This window comes from Phyllobates terribilis, unplaced genomic scaffold (assembly GCF_046119375.1).
Source record: "Phyllobates terribilis strain yellow unplaced genomic scaffold, ASM4611937v1 Scaffold_12__6_contigs__length_324123572, whole genome shotgun sequence".
In the NCBI taxonomy this organism is placed as follows: domain Eukaryota; kingdom Metazoa; phylum Chordata; class Amphibia; order Anura; family Dendrobatidae; genus Phyllobates; species Phyllobates terribilis.
This window is the reverse complement of record NW_027362772.1, coordinates 200300533-200318489: the sequence shown is the minus strand read 5'-3', so window position 1 is coordinate 200318489 and position 17957 is coordinate 200300533.

Here is a 17957-nt window from a genome sequence, read left to right as displayed (position 1 = left end):
CTCATTTCAGATGCTCAAAAGTAATTGGTCAAATTAACTTTACCATAAATAAAATGTTCATTTTTACTACTTTGTAGAGAATCCTTTGCAGGCAATGACTGCCTGAAGTCTAGAAGCCATGTGTCACAACAGTTGTGGGAAAGACTTAGTGCAGCACAGAGTGAAGAGGGAAAGGGAGCCCAGACACTAGGGAAAGGGGGAAGTGGAGACCTCCTAGTCTGGTCTAGTGTCACCCTGTCTCAACTACTGTCCCTATATTGCCTCTTCAGCAATCGCCACACATGTGCCTCGCCCTGTCTTTCCCTGGCATATGGGTAAGGCTAGGGATGGGAGGAGATGAGCACTAGTCGATCTCCACTAAACTCTATAGACAACAGCCTCAAGCTCCAGAGAGGACGAAGTACTGCTCTTGCTAAGCCTTCACAAGTAGAAATTAATAAAGCCAGCACCTCTCTCTCAGACACACCAGGTATATATACACCCAGGCCAGACAGCCTCTCATCTAAGAAGATGTCTGTAATTCCAAACGTAGAGATCTCCTGCAACCTACTGCAGGGAGACTGTCTGTCACCTCTGATACACCCGTGACATTACCCCGCCCTCTACGAGTGGCCTCCGAACACTCAGGACCGGGTTTCCCAGGAAAAGAGGTGTGGAATGAGCGAATCAATCTGGGAGCGTTCACCACTGATGCTGAAACCCACATACTCTCCTCTGGACCACAGCCTTTCCAGTGCACCAAGTATTGTAGAGAATGACGTTGGAGGCGAGAATCTACAATCCTCGAAATCTGGAACTCCAGATTACCATCAACCATTACTGGGGGCGGTGGTAGAGGTGAGGGCTCAAGAAGTTCCACATACTTTTTGAGTAAGGACCTGTGGAACACATTGTGGACCTTAAGGGCCTGAGGAAGTTCAAGTCGAAACGCTGCTGGATTAATGACGGCGGTTATTTTATAAGGAGCAATAAACCTGGGTCCCAGCTTCCAAGAAGGAACTTTCAATCTTATATTCTTGGTAGACAACCACACAAAGTCATTCACATTCAGGTCCAGACCTGGCAAGCATTTTCTGTCAGCCATACGTTTATACCTGTCTCCCGTGATCTTTAAATTACTCAGGACCACCTGCCACGCCGAGGAGAATGACGAAGCAAAACGTTCTTCCTCAGGAACTCCTGAAGCTCCTCCCTCACTAAAGGTACCAAACTGTGGGTGATAACCATATGCACCGAAGAACGGTGACCTGCCGATGATTATTAATGGCAAATTCTGCAAGCGGTAAGTAGGATGCCCAATCTTCCTGATTTTTGGAGACGAAACACCTAAGGTAGGTCTCCAAGTTCTGATTGACATGCTCGGTCTTACCATTCGACCGAGGGTGGAAGGCAGAGGAAAAGAACAGCTGCACCCCCAGTCGAGAACAGAACACCTTCCAGAACTTGGAAACAAATTGGTTCCCCCGATCTAACACCACATCGGAGGGAACCCCGTGAAGCTTCACAATCTCATTTATGAACACCTGAGCAAGTGTCTTGGCATTTGGAAGTTCAGGCAATGCGAGGAAGTGAACCATTTTACTGAACCTATCTACTACCACCAAAACCACCGTTTTGCCTGCAGAAAGCGGTAGATCAGTAATAAAATCCATGGACAAGTGTGTCTGACTCGCCCCCTGGGCCGTGGGGTACCCGGAACCGGGCTTCTGTACGATGCTGGGAGTAGTAGTGGCAACCCGATCCCGTGGCTCAGGGTGGTCAGACCAAATGCTGCGCAGTCTCTTTATCAGTGTTTTGCAATGTCCGACGACGCCACCCGTGGATTGCGGTCAGGGATGACCGCCGCTGCAAGGCAGACCGCTGAGATTGGTGTTGGTGTGCAGATAACTCCCCACGGGAAGAGTGTAGCCTCAGGGCAATGTAGGTGGATGCTGGGGGTGATGGTGCAGGCGCAGCATAAATCACACAGAGTCCAATGGTGCAGTTCAGGCCTTTTACTCACAGTTGATATCCAAGTCACCTCTGTGAGTAATGACTGCCCAAGCCGTGCTGCGTCCACCAGGTGAGGGGCTCGGTCAACCCCCAGGCAACTCAGGAGTGTGGCACAGGACTCCATTCTATCCTTTCTCTGGCCTCTCATGCCCCACCAGTGACCACGCTTCTGTCCGGCTGCCTCGGGCCTTCTTTGGTAAAACTTTGCGCCAGTTTCCCTGACCCTATGTGGTGCCTTCCTAGCGGGTGTAGCAAGGGGTCGCACCAATAAATGATTACGACCTCCAATTCTTGGCTGAGGGATGATTTACCTCCACCAACTTGGGAATCCGGTACCCTTCCACGGCCTGACCCTTCACCCGATATAACGCGGGCTTGCAACGGTTGCTGTCCGTTCTGCTCTTTTAGGGTCCCTTCTGCCTTCTTGCTTCTGGAGCCCTTCTACTCCTCTGTCTCTCCTCTTTCCTTCCTTCTCCTCTTCTCCTCTCTGGCCCCAGCCTTCTCTCCAGGCCTGCCTCGTGGAGCTGAGCTCAGGCTGAGCCACAGCTCCCTGTCAGCTCTCTCTGGCTGAACTACTTCTGAGAACTGAACTCTCCCACTCTCCTCTGACTTAAGATGGCTCCCACCTTTTATCTACCTCTCTGTGTCTGAGCTCAGGTGACCTGAACCCAATGAGCTCCTTCCTATGCTCCAGAAACCGTCCCCTTCTGCTCCTACATCACTGGGTTCTCTCCCCCCTCCCCACTCCAGCCAGGGACATGGTCAGTTGTGCCTGCATAAATGGGAGCACCGTCGAGCTGTCCGAGGACATAGTCAGTCGTGCCTGCATAAATGGGAGCACCGTCGAGCTGTCCCCCGGAAATGGGGTGAGTGTGTGTATGCCGCTAACTGAGCCCTGGTCCACACTCCATCCTTACCTGGGAGTGGAATATCACACCTCTGGTTGAGGTGCAATACCCCTGTGGCAACCGAACCCTCGGGGCGCCACATTCCCCCCTGGTAAACCACAGCATGTCCTCGGGCTGGAACAAAGCAAAAGACCATTCAGAAACATGCAAGTTTTTTAGAATGCATTCACATATAAGATTATAAACCATTATAACTCATCCCTTTATGGGAGGCAATTCTTCTCTTTTAACGTTACTGGCACATTTTCTCTTTCAGCAGTTATTAGAAAACTTTCTTCACATATATAAAACATTATAAAACTCTTTTCACTTTTATAACCACATCTGTCACATATAAAACATTTTTCTTGTAAACATTCTTCATGTAAAACTTTGGTTAACTGGTCACAGTGTACTTTGCAACCAGGTGTCCATTTTTCTATTAAGTGCAAACATAAACACAAACACGAAGGACCCGTTCGTAAACCCTCAACGAAGGCCCTGGGGTGGCTGCAGGGCGTAGCTGATCCAGCTGCTGGACCTCGTCTTCAGCCACCTCTAACGGGTTTTTGTTCTGAGGTCAGTTGTTGTTGTGGTCTCTTATAAAACCAGTAGGGGGTACTTTAAGAAGTGCAATTATGTACAAGATTGACCGCTCCCAGTCCTCGGCCGGATAGTTCAATAAGTTGGCTGCTCCCAGTCCTCAGCCGGTTTTAACTGACCCGATACCGGGTAACTCTCTGCAACAGTTCCTTCACCCTGACGGGCAACTATGTATATTGGTACGCTGCCACTCCTTAGTAGCGGTGTCCTCCCTGCGCACCTTCTTCCTCCTCGCCATATTCTTCAGACCCGTCCGGGTCCTCTGGGTAGCAATGCTCCTGTGTCATGGTTGTGTCGCCACGAAGATCGTCACGATTGCACAGCCTGACTTCTCGCAGCTGAGTTTTTGGTGCTTTGTGCTTTTCGGCAGTGAGGGAATTAACTCTCTCTCTCTGTGCTAGACAAGGTCCAGCCTCGCCCAGCTGCAATCAATTCTGCAGTAGTGAGATTCCTTCATATGTCTGCTGCTCTGTTAGGGAAGTTGTCGGTGAAAGCATTTCATGCAGACTAACAGAGCGGATCGTGGTATTTGGAGTTTCAGAGCTAAGTGTATTTGGAGTGATTTTTCCCTTCCTCGCCTTATCATTTATCTCCTTTCCCGTTGGTGTTCCCTCTGTTGTAGTTGTGTAGTTTTTGTATGCAAGGTGGTTTTGGTTTTACCCTTGTACTGTCTCGTTCGTCTAAGTACTGAGTGTTGGCATATTATTACCTGTCCCCTTTTGTTGTGATCGGGGTCCTTCTCAGGACTAGATTACTTAGGTGCAGGGATCCTCAGGAGGTAGGGGTTACGCTGGCGGCCTGGACCTCTGTACCTTTAACAGTACCTCCAGGTAGAGGGATTAGTCAGGGCCCCAGCTCAGGGTCAGCTTAGGCCCCCTACCTCCAGTACACAGAGACAGCGTGACATCCTGGTACTGCTCCTCCTCCACCCTCTGGACATTGAGAGCATACCACCCTTTTAGGCCTCGATGCCGGGTGTATATTACCCGATCTCTCGAGAACAACTCCCGCTTCGGGTGACCCGCTGGCAGGTGACCCTCCACATCCCTCCTGTCAACATGGATGTCTGTGGTGGTGGCAGAGTCCCGAATGAACCCCCACCCTTTCTCCTGGTGGAACATCACCACGGTCCCAGCTGTTTTAGGACCGCGTGCTGCATGGGGGTTTCAGTGGGTGCGCGTCTTCTCCTCCGCGCTTCAGGCCTGCAGCTGCTCCCTCTTCCGGCGCCGTGCCTGCTCCTCCTCCACAAGATGCTCCCGCCTGCGGACTGCGGCGGTCCGTGTCTCCTGAGCAAACCCCATCACATCCTCCCCGGTTTGGTCCCATCCTACCTGGACCTCTTCCTCCGGGAGCTGAGAGACGGCGACTGGCTGTGGTAAGGGCAAGAGCGGAGCGAGCGGGGCCTCGGCCTTTGCGGGCAGGTTTTTCCACAGACTGGGGTGAACCCATCCCTCCGGTACGGGGACCGGCTTTCCATCAGGTCCGGCGAGCTGGCTGTACAGGTCAGTCCCAAGGGGTGGTGGTTTCGGGACCGGGGGCGCACGCGGCTGGGAGGCGCCTGTGGTAGTCAGGCCTTGCGACCGGGCCTGGAGCGGGCCGCTTCCTACTGCGCCCGGGGTCAGGGGGCACGACGGGGGGCGTGGTTCAGCGGCGGTCTTCGCGGCTTGCGGCCTAGATGTTTGCGGCGGGAGCGTGGAAGCTGCAGCGGCTCCCGGGACTTCTGGCTCTGCGGCGGGATCCAGGGGTAAGGCTACGGCGTCAGGACCCGGGGCAGGGGCGTCCGCCTTACCTGCCTCCGCGGCAGCGCTGTTCTCGGCCTCCAGTCTTCTCTCTCTGTCTTCGGGGGCAGGCGCACTGCCGGGTGCTGGCAGCGTCTCTTGCTGCCGGGTCTCGACCCGCCGGGCCATCTCCTCCCTCCATCCGTCGATGACTTCCCTCTGCGCTCGGACCATCCTCCGGTCCAGCTCCTCCAGCGCTGTCCGCAGGAACTCAGGGTCTTCTGCGGGGAGCTGAGCCATCAGCTCCGTGAGGCTGTACGGGGATGCCTCGGCCTGCAGCAGGCCGCTTGCCAGGGTGCTAGAGTTGACGCTCCTCTCCATCTCCGGGTGTGATCTGGCGAGACTGATCCAAACCACACCCTGCCCCGCGGTTTTCTTCTCTTTCCGCCCCTGTTGGGGGTGGTCCCGGGGAAACCTGCTGACAATCACTCTCAGGGGCAGCCCCCCCACATTGATGGACATCTCTACAGCCGCACTCATGGCTGTTGGGGGTGGGCTCCTTCTTTGGCGCCATTCTGGGACCTGGCCCACGATGGGAGGTGGCTTCTTGTTATCTTTTGGCACGCACATTATGGCGTCTGTTCTTCTGGGGCGGGCGCCATTTTCAATACAGTGAAACAGTCTCTTTTCAGACACACAATACCCGTTTGTGGCGGGTTGGTCACAATCCTGCCGACTACGCCAAAGCTGACTCGCCCCCTGGGCCGTGGGGTACCCGGAACCGGGCTTCTGTACAATGCTGGGAGTAGTAGTAGCAACCCGATCCCGTGGCTCAGGATGGTCAGACCAAATGCTGCGCAGTCTCTTTATCAGTGTTTTGGAATGTCCGACTACGCCACCCGTGGATTGCGGTCAGGGATGACCGCCGCTGCAAGGCAGACCGCTGAGGCTGGTGTTGGTGTGCAGCACAGGGATAAGATAACTCCCCAAGGGAAGAGTGTAGCCTCAGGGCAATGTAGGTGGATGCTGGGGGTGATGGTGCAGGCGCAGCATAAATCACACAGAGTCCAATGGTGCAGTTCAGGCCTTTTACTCACAGTTGATATCCAAGTCACCTCTGTAAGCAATGACTGCCCAAGCCGTGCTGCATCCACCAGGTGAGGGGCTCGGTCAACCCCCAGGCAACTCAGGAGTGTGGCACAGGACCCCCTTCTATCCTTTCTCTGGCCTCTCGTGCCCCACCAGTGACCACGCTTCTGTCCGGCTGCCTCGGACCTTCTCTGGTAAAACTTGGCGCCAGTTTCCCTGACCCTATGTGGTGCCTTCCAAGCGGGTGTAGCAAGGGGTCGCACCAATAAATGATCACGACCTCCGGTTCTTGGCTGAGGGATGATTTACCTCCACCAACTTGGGAATCCGGTACCCTTCCACGGCCTGACCCTTCACCCGATATAACGCGGGCTTGCAACGGTTGCTGTCCGTTCTGCTCTCTTAGGGTCCCTTCTGCCTTCTTGTTTCTGGAGCCCTTCTACTCCTCTGTCTCTCCTCTTGCCTTCCTTCTCCTCCTCTTCTCCTCTCTGGCCCCGGCCTTCTCTCCAGGCCTGCCTCATGGAGCTGAGCTCAGGCTGAGCCACAACTCCCTGTCAGCTTTCTCTGGCTGAACTACTTCTGAGAACTGAACTCTCCCACTCTCCTCTGACTTAAGATGGCTCCCACCTTTTATCTAAATCTCTGTGTCTGAGTTCAGGTGACCTGCACCCAATGAGCTCCTTCCTATGCTCCAGAAACCGTCCCCTTCTGCTCCTACATCACTGGGTTCTCTCCCCCCTCCCCACTCCAGCCAGGGACATGGTCAGTTTTGCCTGCATAAATGGGAGCACCGTCGAGCTGTCCGAGGACATAGTCAGTCGTGCCTGCATAAATGGGAGCACCGTCGAGCTGTCCCCTGGAAATGGGGTGAGTGTGTGTATGCAGCTAACTGAGCCCTGGTCCACACTCCATCCTTACCTGGGAATGGAATATCACACCTCTGGTTGAGGTGCAATACCCCTGTGGCAACCGAACCCTCCGGGTGCCACATGTCCATGGCCTACTAGGGATAGGTAGCGGAAGAAGAGTACCAGACGGACGGGTATGCAAAACCTTAGAATGTGCGCAAATACTACAAGCAGCTATGTGTTCAATCACATCCCGATGCAACCCCGGCCACCAAAAACAATGAGAGAGGAGGTCTGCGGTTGCCTTACCACCTAGATGCGCAGCAAGAACAGAGTTATGATGTTCTTTAATTACTTTGCGGTGCAGATCAAATGGTACAAATAACTTTCCTGAAGGGCAGGAGGCAGGGGCGTCCCCCTGTGCCTCCAACACCTCACCCTCCAGTTCAGGATAAAGTGCCGAAACAACTACCCCTTTCTGTAATATCGGGGCAGGGTTCTCATGGTCACCTCCACCAGGGAAGCTCCGGGACAAAGCATGAGCCTTGACATTTTTGACCTCTGGACGAAAAGTGACAACAAAATTGAACCTAGTAAAAAACAAGGACCATCTGGCTTGCCTAGGGTTGAGACGTTTAGCTGACTGGAGATATGACCCTTTCTTATGGTCCGTAATAACAGTAATATGATGGAAAGCCCCCTCCAACCAGTGTCGCCATTCCTCGAACGCCAATTTGATCGCCAAAAGTTCCCTATTACCCACCTCATAATTTCTCTCAGCCGAAGACTATTTTTTAGAAAAGAAGGAGCATGGACGCCATTTACCAGGGGACGAAACCTGAGACAACACAGTCCCAACCCCGACATCTGACGTATCAACATCCACAAATAAAGGGTTGAGAAACATCAGGTTGATTGAGTATAGGTGCAGTGGCAAAATTATTCTTTAAGGAAGAAAAAGTCTGGAGGGAAGCATCCGACCATTTGGAAAAATCAGACCCCTTCTTAGTCATGTTAGTAAGGGGTTTCACAATCTCAGAATAATTTTGGATGAATTTCCGATAAAAATTAGTAAAGCCCAGAAAACGTTGTAGAGCCTTCAGGTTCTCGGGACGTTCCCAGTCAAGGATCTTCTCTGGATCCATCCGAAAACCCCAAAAACTGCACCTCCTGAACAGTGAAAACACATTTTTCTAGTTTGGCATAAAGTTTGTTATCCCTTAATACCTGGAGCACCTGCTTAACATGCCCCCGATGAGTCTCAAAATCAGGTGAGTAAACCAAAATATCGTCCAGATAGACCATCACAAACCTCCCCACCAAATGATGGAAAATATAATTTATGAAATGCTGGAATACCGCAGGTGTATTGGTCAAACCAAAAGGCATAACATGTCTTTCTGGGGTATTGAACGCTGTTTTCCATTCGTCCCCTTCTCTGATTCTAACCAGGTTGTAGGCTCCCCTTAAATCCAACTTGGAGAATACCTTAGCTCCCACAACCTGGCTGAAAAAAACAGGAATCAGGGGAAGAGGGTAAGGATCACAGATGGTAATTTGATTTAATTCCCGGAAATATAAACAGCGACGTAGACCGCCATCTTTTTTCTTCAGAAAGAAGAACCCTGCTGCCACAGGCGAAGATGAGGGTCTGATATGTCCCTTCTCCAGACTTTCCGCAATGAAATCCTTCATGGCTTGTCTCTCAGGGCCAGAAAGATTATACAGTCTGTACTTTGGTAGTTTAGCTCCGGGGGTCAGGTTAATAGGACAGTCATAAGCACGATGAGGAGGCAAATCCTGACACACCCTCTCAGAAAAAACGTCCTCAAAACCAGACAGAAAAGCAGGTAAAATGTCTGTAGAGACAGTAGCAATGGAAAATTCTAAACAGTTCTCATGGCAGTAATCTCCCCATTCAATAATCTCTCCGGTTTGTCAATCCACCAGCGGATTATATTTAACAAGCCCAGCTATACCGAAGACAATCGGTGTGGGAAGATTGTCCAGAACATAGCAAGGAATTATTTCACAATGAACTAACCCCACCCTCAGTTTTACATTATGTACAATCTGAGTAAATGCTTTCTGTGCAAGTGGCGCCGAGTGAATGGCAAAGATGGAAATAGGTTCAGCTAAAGCACAGCAAGCAAACCATGAGTTTTCACAAACTCAGCATCAACCATGCTGACTCCGGCTCCACTGTCAAACACAGAAATTTTCTCGGTTTTGCTCTCTAGCACCACCTCAGCTGTCAGGACAAAGCGGGAACTTCAGTTTGGCCACAAATGCACCCCTTGTTTATCCAACTCCAGACTACCAAGAGTTAAGCGAGTCTCCTTTTGTTTAGGAATTAAAGGACAGGTCTCAACAAGATGTCCCTTTTTCCTACAAAAAAACCCCATAAACCTTTCTTCTTGTGAATCTCTGGGGAGATGTATGATGTAGAGACACCCCCCAACTGCATGGGTTCCTCCACCTCCCCCAAGCAGAGGTACACAACCCTGACAAGAAGGCCCCGGAGAAGGTGGTCTCACCCGTCTGTCCTGAAGGCGTCTATCAAGACGTATGGCCAAAAACATGGCAGCCTCCAAGGACTGAGGGGTTTCGTATACTGCCAACGCATCTTTTAACCTTTCAGTAAGTCCCTCACAAAATTGACTTCTAATGGCTGAGTCATTCCATTTGGAATCTGTTGCCCATCTACGGAATTCCGAACTGTACGTTTCCACTGACCGATTCCCCTGCTGAAAGTGACGTAGCCTAGACTCAGCCAAGGCGACTTGGTCAGGGTCATTATAGATGAGGGCCAGAGCTCTGAAAAAACCCTCCACAGACTGGAGACAAACCGAGTCCTGCAGTAACGAAAACGCCCATGACTGAGGATCTCCCTGCAATAGAGAGATCACAATACCAACCCGTTGCTCCTCATTACCGGAGGAGTAAGGACGAAGTTTGAAATACAATTTGCATGCCTCCTTAAATACAAAAAACTTGTCCCTACCTCCTGAAAACCTATTCGGGAGGGCAACCTTGGGTTCAGGCTGGACAGGCCTACCTGCTGAGACACATTGGCAACCTGTAACCGCTGATGCTGCTGCTGTACATCACCGCGGAAGTCATTCACCTCCAGAGACAGCCTGTGCAGCCGCTCTGCAACTGAACCCATACCAAGGGAGAAAGGGGAAAAAAAAGTGCACATCCAACAACACACAGAAAAAAAATGTCAGTTTTTTTTTTTCCTTTTCAAAATGTGCTCAAAATCTTAATGATTTAGAGATGATCTGCAAAGGGGAGTGGATCAAAATTCCTCCTGACATGTGCGCAAACCTCATCATCAACTACAAACAACGTCTGACTGCTGTGCTTGCCAACAAGGGTTTTGCCACCAAGTATTAAGTGTTGTTTGCCAGAGGAATCAAATACTTATTTCTCACTGCAAAATGCAAAAAAAATATCTACAGTAATTTATACAATGTGATTTTCTTGATTTTTTTGGGGATATTCTATCTCTCAATGTTAAAATTAACCTACCCTTAAAATTATAGACTGTTCATGTCTTTGTCAGTGGGAAACTTACAAAAACAGTAAGGGATCAAATAATTATTTCCCTCACTGTATATACACCCAGGCCAGGGAGCTAATTACCAGAGGGAGGTAGCTGCTAGGTCCTAGAGACAGCCTCTCATCTAAGAAGATGTCTGCAATGCCAAACGTACAGATCTCCTGCAACCAACTGCAGGGCGACTGTCTGTCACCTCTGATACACCCGTGACACCATGGACGTCACCAAACTCTGGGTTTCCTCCTTTGTGATGCCTTGCCAGACCTTTACTGCAGATTACTTCCATTGTTGCTTGTTTGTGGGCCTTTCTGCCTTGAGTTGTGTCTTAAGCATGTGAAATGCTGCTTGTTGGGGTTGACATCTGGTGATTGACTCGGCCATCGCAGAATATTCCACCTCTTTGCCTTAAAAAACTCCTGGGTTGCTTTTACAGTATGTTTTAGATCATTGTCCATCGGTACTGTGAAGCGGCGTCCAATCAACCTTGCTGCATTTGGTTGAATCTGAGCAGAAAGTATCACCCTGTTTGTCACGTTACTGGCGATACTGGACTGGAGGTCAGTGGCCGGAGCAGATGTGTACAGGTGACCTGACCGTGGGCAGACTTCTGGAGATGCAGTATATGGCGGTTGTAGTTCACTATGTCGGCAGATGCAGGGGCCCGCCCGAGTAAGGGCCGGCCGGGATCACACACAAGCACCAGGTTCGTTTAGGCAATCGAAGTTCAAGGTAGGAACAGCAGAGTTTTCACAAGAAGCAGGAAGGTGCCAGCAGAACACCTTCCAAATCAGGAGCTCAGATAATGCTTCACTCAGTTAGACTGAGCACCATAATACTCAGCAACAGGAAGCTGCACAGGGCCAGGTATATATAGCAGGTCCAATCAATCTCAATCAGGGCGGGAACAATCAGCAGGGCAGGTGATGATCTCTATCCCAGACGAAGTTCATATGGTTTCAGGCAGGAGTTACACAAGTTCTGAATAGCTCCACAGCAAAGGAACAGACTAGCAAGCAATGGGTCACAGGTTCAAATCCTAACAATCCTCCCCTCTTAACTGTGGCCTCTGGATGCAATTTGCCCAGACTTTGCAGGATACCACTGAAGAAATTGTCTAATCAAGCGGGGAGCATTGACTGGTTCCCATGAATTTTCTTCCGTGTCGTAGCCCTGCCATTTGATTAAATATTGTAAACAATTTCTGTGTATTCGTGAATCCAAGATCTTTTCCACCACAAACTGCTCCTGTCCGTCCACTTCAATTGCATCGGGAGGCGGAGGAGATCATTCTGGAAATGGATTGGCTGTGGCGGCTTTCAACAAAGACACATGAAACACAGGATGAATCTTCATTGATGTTGGTAGCTGTAGACGTACGGCCAATGGACTCACAATCTTACTGATTTTGTATGGTCCCACAAACTTTTGTCCTAATTTAGGAGAAGGAATCTTCAATTACAAATTCTTAGTGGATAACCACACTCGATCTCCAATCCTAAACGTGGGAGTGGATCTACGATACTTGTCGGCAGCTTTTTTAGATTTCTCCTGAGCTTCCTTTAACCACTTCGCGCCAGAGCCTGTTTTTGCCTTCGTGACCAGGCCAATTTTTTCAATTCTGAACACTGTCACTTTATGAAGTAATTACTCTGGAACGCTTAAACAGATTCCCCTGATTCTGAGATTGTTTTTTCGTGACATATTGTACTTCATGATAGTGGTAAAATTTCTTCGTTATCACTTGCGTTTATTTGTGAAAAAATCGGAAATTTGGTGAAAATTTTGAAAATTTTGCAATTTTCAAACTTTGAATTTTCATGCCCTTAAATCAGAGAGATATGTCACACAAAATAGTTAATAAATAACATTTCCCACATGTCTACTTTACATCAGCACAATTTTGGAACCAAAATTTTTTTTCTTAGGAAGCTATAAGGGTTAAAAGTTGACCAGCGATTTCTCATTTTTCCAACAAAATTTACAAAAACATTTTTTTAGGGACCACATCTTATTTGAAGTGACTTTGAGGGGCCTTTATGACAGAAAATACCCAAAAGTTACACCATTCTAAAAACTGCACCCCTCAAGGTGCTCAAAACCACATTCAAGAAGTTTATTAACCCTTCAGGTGTTTCACGGAAATTTTTGGAATGTGGAAGAAAACAATGAACATTTAACTTTTTTTCACAAAAATGTTACTTTAGACCCATTTTTTTTATTTTGACAAGGGTAACAGGAAAAAATGGAATACACAATTTGTAGTGCAATTTCTCATTAGCACGCTGACACCCCATATGTGAGGGAAAACCACTGTTTGGGCGCACTGCAGGGTTCGGAAGGGAAGGAGCGCCGTTAGACTTTTTGAATGTAAAATTTGTTTGAATAATTAGAAGACGCCATGTTGCATTTGGAGAGCTCCTGATGTGCATAAACAGTGGAAACACCCCACAAGTGACACCATTTTGGAAACTAGACCCCTTAGGGAACTTATCTAGATGTGTGGTGAACACCTTGCACCCCCAGGTGCTTCACAGAAGTTTATAATATTGAGCCGTAAAAATAAAATTTTCACATTTTTCCCACAAAAACATTTTTCATCCCTTAATTTTGCATTATCATAAGGGTAATAGGATAAATTGCACCATGAAATTTGTTGTGCAATTTCTCCTGAACACGCCGATACCCTATATGTAGAGGAAAACCACTGTTTGGGCGCACGGCAGGGTTTGGAAGGGAAGGAGTGCCATTTGACTTTTTGAATGTAAAATTTGCTTGAATAATTAGCGGACGCCATGTTGCATTTGGGGAGCCCCTGATGTGCCTAAACAGTGGAAACCCCCCACAAATGACACCATTTTGGAAACTAGACCCCTTAGGGAACTTATCTAGATGTCTGGTGAGCACCTTGCACCCCCAGGTGCTTCACAGAAGTTTATAATATTGAGCCGTAAAAATAAAATTTTCACATTTTTCCCACAAAAAATGTTTTTCATCCCCTAATTTTGCATTATCATAAGGGTAACAGGAGAAATTGCACCATGAAATTTGTTGTGCAATTTCTTCTGAGTACGCCGATACCCCATATGTGGGGTAAAACCACTGCTTTGGTGTACGGCAGGGTTCGGAAGAGAAATGAGCGCTATGTTGGCTGGGATAGGTTGCAGACACCATGTCACATTTGAAGAGTCGCTGACATGCCGAAACAGCAGAAACCCCCACAAGTGACCCCATTTTGTAAACTACACCTCTCAAGGAATTCATCTAGGGAAGTAGTGAGTATTTTTTAATTTTTAAATTTATACCATTGGGCAGTGAAGAAAACATAATTGCATTTTTACCACAAAAAAATGTTTTACCCTCAGATTTTACATTTTCACACAGGGCAATGGGTAAAAATGGTGCCGAAATGTGTCACACAATTTCTTCTAAAAGTGGCAATACCCCATATCTGGCTGTATCGTACCGCTTAGCCATACGGCGAGATCTGGGAGGGACGGAGCGCTATTTGACAATTGGAGAACAAATTATTGTAGATTAGGCATTTGGATTTGGGAGCACAAAATTTTCTGAATTTCTTTTGGGGGGCAAGGGCCATTTCGCTTTTCCAGAGCCTTTCTGCTACCAGTAACTTGGAAGTCCCTTATATTTTTAACAGATGACGGACCTGAGTGGGAACTAGCTTTTTTTGAGGACCGAGTTGAAGCTTTTATTGGGAACATTTTACGTAACATTTATCCGGTGCTTGAGGCTGAGCACTTACATCGGGGTTTCCATCTAAATTTCCAAGTGATGTAATTCAGATGAAACCCCTGCAGGATCCATTCACTATAATGAGGCAGCAGAGTTACTCTGGACTCCATCTGGCCTCTGTTTAGCGGTGTCCTTCTTTTTCAGAAGTGCACAAAACTGTGGCCAACCGCACTTTTATGCACGCCTAAAAAAAATGACACCGTGGGATCACAGGCCAGATGGCATCCACAGTGGCCTATATCTGCCTCATTACTGGGAATCTTCCGTCATGGGTTCCGTCTGAATCACGTGTTTCATAGATTTACACGGAAACTCTGGTGTAAGTGCTCAGCGCAGAGCGCAGGATAAATGTGAGCAAAGCCTTACTGCGATCTTTGGGAGACATAATAAACAAATCAGTAGCAGGTGAAGAATTGGTTTTATTTACCTCGTGCGGTATAAGTGATGAGATTACTTTATTCTTCGGGTCGGTGCGATTACAGAGATACCAGATTTATATCGGGTTTTTATGACTGACAGCTGTCACACACTAAGAGACGCTTTTTTTTGCAAAATCTAGTTTTTGCATCGCCATATTTTGAGACCTATAATTTTTCCATATTTCGGCCGACAGAGTCATGTGATGGCTTGTTTTTTGGCGGGAAGAGTTGACATTTTTATTGGTACCATTTTTGGGTACGTGACTTTTTTTATTGCTTTCTATTCCGTTTTTTGGGAGGTAAAATTAACAAAAACCAACAATTCAGGAATTTTTTTTTGAGGTTTTTTTTATGCCGTTCTGCGTGTGGTAAAAGTGATAAGGCAGTGTTATTCTTCGGGTCAGTACATTTACAGCGATACTACACTTACTGTATATTTTTTTATGTTTTGCCGCTTTTACATAATAAAACAATTTTATAGAAAAAATATTTTTTTTGCATCGCTTTATTCTGAGAGCTATAACTTTTTTATTTTTTGGCTGATGGAGCTGTATGGCGGCTTTTTTTTTGCGGAACAAGATGACGTTTTCAGCAGTACCATTTTTATTTCCATTTTGCTTTTTGATCACATTTTTTTCCACTTTTTGTTCGGCGATATGATGAAAAAGCATAGTTTTTTGCTCCGTTTTTTATTTATTTTTATTACGGTGTGTGACAGTTTTATAGATCGGGTTGTTTCGGACGCGGCGATACCAAATATGTGTACTCTTTTTGTTTTTGCATAAATATACGGATTTATTGGTTTAATATTTTATTTATTTATTTTATGATTTTTTTAACAGTTTGAAAACATTTTTTAGACTTTTTTTTTTACATTTTTACTTAGTCCCTGTATGAGACATTAATTTTTATTTTTCTAATCACTGTTCTCATGCAATGTAATAGACATGTATTACATTGCATGAGAAGTTTGCTGACAGTTTCACACTGTCTGTCTCCTGCTGGACTCAGCTGAAAGCCTGAGCTCAGCAGGACACCATATATGGCAGATCTGGAGGTGGTCATGTGACCTCCAGCTGCCATAACAACGGCAGGTCCTGGAAGGCATCAGGGGGCCGTCGGAGAGGTAAGTGGACGACCCCCTCTCCTCTCACTATCTTCTATATGCCGCGATCACTATAGATCGCGGCATAGAGAAGATAGCAAAGGGTTAACATCATTGGGACCTGATCCAATCAGGTCCCGATGATGTCCCCTGTCAGAGCTGTCGCTCTGAACCGCAACCGCAGAACTTGCAGGACCCTGGGGGTCCGGGGGCTGCGGGACCACCGACCGTTCATAAACGTCGGCGCTGCACAGAGCCCAGGCAGCGCCGACGTTTATTTACAGTGGGCGGTCGGGAAGTGGTTAATGTGTCTTTCAGAACATTCAGATTTTGCTGTAGAAGAGAGATTCTTTCTGTGACTGCTGGTATTAATGGTGCCACAGGATTCTTGGGAAAGATGTTTGGGTGAAATCCAAGATTTGCAAAAAATGGCGTCTGTTTCGTAGAGGCATTCTGTGAATTGTTATATGAAAATTCCGCAAATGGCAGCAGATCTACCCAGTCGTCTTGCAGATGGCAAATATAACAACGAAGATACTGCTCCTGTGTCTGATTCGTACATTCTGTCTGACCGTTAGATTGCGGATGGTAAGCGGTTGACAATCGTACCTTGATGTCTAGCGCTGAGCATAGACTGCGCCAAAATTTAGATATAAATTGCATACCTCGATCTGAGACGACTTCATCCGGCACTCCGTGGAGGCGAAAAACATTGCAAATAATCAGATCAGCTGTATCTTTTGCTGAAGGCAGACCTGAACACGGGATGAAATGCGCTGCTTTCGTAAGTCGATCCACTACTACCAGAATGGATGTTTTTCCCTTGGAATCTGGTAGGTATACTATAAAGTCCATTGAAATCGATCCTCATGGTCATGTTGGGATGGCCAGAGGCTGCAATAGTCCCATAGGGGATGCACGTGGAGTCTTATATCTGGCACAGATGTCACAAGAATTAACGTACTTCTTCACGTCTTCTTGAAAGTTCAGCCACCAAAAGAAACGTGATAAAAACTCCTGCGTTTTCTGTACCCCTTTGTGCCCTGCAACTTTAGAATCGTGCACTAGTTGTAGAACTTTTAACCGAGCTGCTTCTGGCACATATAGTCGTCTACCATCGGTCCATACTTGATTTTGAAAAAACAGATGCACGTCCCCTAATGGACGTGATAGAAACAAGTCTGTTTCGTATGCTGCTTTCAAATCTTCCAGCAAATCTCCATCATGTATTACTCCCAAGATCTTAGTATCTGCCACAATGGGTTTGGGTGTTGTTACGAGGTTAGCCTCACTTGAAAACATTCGGGATAATGCGTCTGCTTTCTTGTTATGGGAGTCTGGTCAGTATGAAATTACAAAGTTGAATTGATTCAAAAACAGACTCCAACGGGTCTGCCGAGGAGAGAGGCATTTTGCAGACCTGATAAACTCTAGATTGCGATGAACGGTCAACACCAAAATTTGCCGTGCCGCCCCTTGGAGATGATGTCTCCACTCTTTGAATGTTGATATGATGGCGAGCAATTCTTTATTTCCCACGTCATAGTTCTTTTCGGCTAAAGACATACGTTGTGAGAAAAATGCGCATAGATGCAGCAACTTCTTTTCCCCTGTCCTCTGAGAGAGGATAGCACCGACCGTACAGTCTGAAGTATCCACCTCGACGATAAAAGCCAATTCAGGGTCAGGATGGCGTAATATGGGAGCCGTCGTGAATTTCATTTTTAAACGAGAGAATGCTTCTTGCGCTTGGGGGGTCCAGATGAATTTTGCTCCTTTTTTTATTAGTTGCGTGATGGGTGCCACGATTTCTGAAAAATTCTTGATAAAACGTCTGTAAAAGTTGGCGAACCCCACAAAACGCTGAACTTCTTTCACATTTTTAGAGATAGGCCACTTGGTGATAGCTTGCGTTTTCTTAGCATCCATCCGTAATCCTTGAGGTGAAATGACGTATCCCAAGAACTGAATCTCTTCTTGA